Source organism: Halyomorpha halys, unplaced genomic scaffold (assembly GCF_000696795.3).
Source record: "Halyomorpha halys isolate HHAL.00 unplaced genomic scaffold, Hhal_1.1 Scaffold330.1, whole genome shotgun sequence".
NCBI classification, from domain to species: Eukaryota; Metazoa; Arthropoda; class Insecta; order Hemiptera; family Pentatomidae; genus Halyomorpha; species Halyomorpha halys.
Genome location: NW_027111120.1, coordinates 59569 through 62725, shown reverse-complemented (window position 1 = coordinate 62725; position 3157 = coordinate 59569).

Genomic DNA, 3157 nt, shown 5'->3' with positions numbered 1-3157 from the left:
TATGGGATTGGAGATTTTGGAATACAATTAATGGGTTATTATTAACAACGAGCGCACATGTGTCATTGGCATACGTGGTGAGGATAGTGTTAGGATTGATTGGAATGTCAGCTGTATAGACAGTGTAGAGGATAGGACCAAGGATACTACCTTGAGAAACACCAGCGGACTGAGAATAGAGGGATGAATAGGAACCATTGTGGTTTACTTGGAAAATTTTACAATTAATTATAAATTGAATTATAATAAATACAAATATAAATTATAAATGAATTTATTAAAAATACAACCTTAGTACTATTTTTATCAAGCTATCTCAAACTTTTTATTTGTACCTTATTATCCATCGTTTAAGCATGAATATTAGCATAATTTCGTTAATTTATGTATAATACTACTGACTTCTTTCTAATATTGTAAAATATTGACTTTAGAAAATCACAAACACAGACTCTGGAATAAAAAGTACAGAACAGGATTAGAAAAGGTAACTAGTTTTGCCAGAATTGTCGAAGATTGTCTTTTTTCCTGAGAATAAATGACACTACAGTTGTTGTACGACACAAAAAATGCAAAATATAATTTATTTTTTGATAGATAATACGTGTAAGATGAAATACAATGTTCCAGGTACAAATTATGAGAATTTGGGTTTCTATTTTATGAAAACCCCAAATATATAGTAGAACTCGATTTATAAAATCAAACCTCTTTTCTAATTATCCTAAAAATTTTAATAATTATTAATTTAAAATAACCTTTTATAAATAATTTTGTTTTCACGTATAGTTCTAAACCATTGCCATCATAAAAACTGATGGTACAATAAATTAAAAAAGGACAAAATTTAGCGAAAAATTAGTATCAAAATGTATTGATTAGGCAGTAAATCATGAACCAAAAAAAGGATTATTTTAATTTTAATGCGCCTAACCTTATAACGTAACGAAATGAATTGTCTTTTAACCCCTTTTTTGAGTTTATGTGCTTGTTCAATTTTATTTCCCCTAAAATAAAAAAATTAATTTCAAATAAAAGTGACTACAGTGACATTGAAATGGAGCGATAAACGAAAGTAATAAACATTTGAAATAAAAACTGTTCAAATATCCTTTTCCACTGGTTATACAACTTAGAACACAAGCCAAGGTTGGGGTAAACAATTAATGTCTTCGGTTTAATACAGTAATAAAATTTATTGTAGGGTCCAAGACTGAGCAGTATATAAGGAAAGCATTTTTTTTCACTTATTATTTACTAATTTTAAAAAATCCAAATATGACTCAGGGTACAGCCAGGACCGAACCAACGCATCATTTCCAAATACACTTATACAATTCAGTGGGATTGCGCTCGGAAGTTTGAAGAAGAACCGCTAATGACTTACAGGTCTCCTCATGAATTTTCATTTTCCATTGAGACCTAAGGGAAAGAGAAAAGATTTATGAGGGTTCTCGTGGAGGGTTGTTATTTCAAGTCTCCACCGGAAGAGTTAATCCGGATTTTTCGAGTTGGGCCTTAGGGGTTTATCCACCCCTGTAACGGATCCTCTTCTGAGGATTATGGAAAGTTACCGCCCTAATTATGGCCGAATGGAGGTGTGAAGGAAATCTAGACAGTTCCGCTCTGAAGAAGACGAATACTCTCCTTCAAAAGGAATGGATTAGCGCCTAGTGCTGGAGGCTGGAGGTGGAAGAGAACGAAAAGAGAAAAGAGGTTTAGCTAGAATTAACTGCCTGGAGTCCGATATCCGGATCACAGTGCCTCTTAAATCTTTCTGCGGATCTGCTTAATGTCCTCGTGTAAGAGTTTGTTAGCGGCCTTCCCGAGGGAAAGAGGGGATCTGGCAGCCGAAAGAGTTAATGCAATAGAATAAATACTACCTTCCTCTGGCCAGCTCGGTCTATCCAGTTACTTATCTAAAAGAATCGTTTATTTGACTTGAGAAGAGATAAAGCTAACATCAGTTTAATTGAGACAAAACTAATTTTCCTTTCCAATTAATCGGTGAGCATTCAAGAATAAAAATAGTATTACATAAAGGGAAAAAACTATCATTCGATTTACCTTTCAGCCAATTAAAAGTTTCTGATCCTTAATTAGGCACGGATATGACTAACAGATTTTTTTTATTTTATGTTGATTTTTATGTTCTGGATATACAAATTGCGGAGTTGAAATCATTTAGGTATGTTGATTGAGATAAAGAACATATATCGAGTAGGATATACTGTCAACTAACCCTCCTATCGGGTTAACGTTGGATATAACGAAAATCATTCATAAATAACATTGATATTAAACTTATTGGATATTGATACGATATAAAATACTAAACAGTTATACTTATGACAATATTTTAAAATATTAAGTATCGATACCAACAAAAATAAACTATATTTAACTACGTACAAGGTGTATCTGTCTCCATATTCATCACTATAAACCTTTTATGCATTTTTATTTCTTTTTCGATGGGTCATAACAGTGACATGTGGCCTTTCTTTTGAGTATATTGTAAATTTTTCACTTACTCCAGCTCCTTTCCAAAGTGGTTGGCGCAGCAAATTGGAGGTACCCCAAGCGTATGCCAAGGCAACCGTTGTGCTAGAGGTTGGAAACAATGTCTAATGAGAGACATCGAAGTTAAAAAAAGCCGCCAATTTAAAACTAAAAATCAGGAAAAAAAACATGTATCTTTCTTAATAATCAGCCAAATTAAGTGCTTAAAATAATTGTATTATAGAAAAAAACTCTTCCGAAGGGTTATATTTTTAGTTTTGTTTTCACTCTGAGGCCGATATCTATTAAAGTTTATTCTTTCTTTTTATTTTTTTTTCGTATATAAAAAATTTTACAACTATCAATAATTGTACCTTAGTAGACATTGGTTACGATATTGCCTATGCGAAAGGTAATGCAATTGAATTATTATTATTAATTTATTTATTCCAATCCCACATCACCACCCTTGAAGAATGGTGCCAAAACTGGAGGATTAAAATAAATTCCAATAAATCCCACAAAATCACATTTACCCTTCGTCGTAAACCTTCGTCTTCCCCTACAGTATCTTTTAATAATACCCCACTTATTCCTGTTGAACAGATCCGTTACTTAGGACTAACTCTGGACAAACGACTGACATGTAATCTTC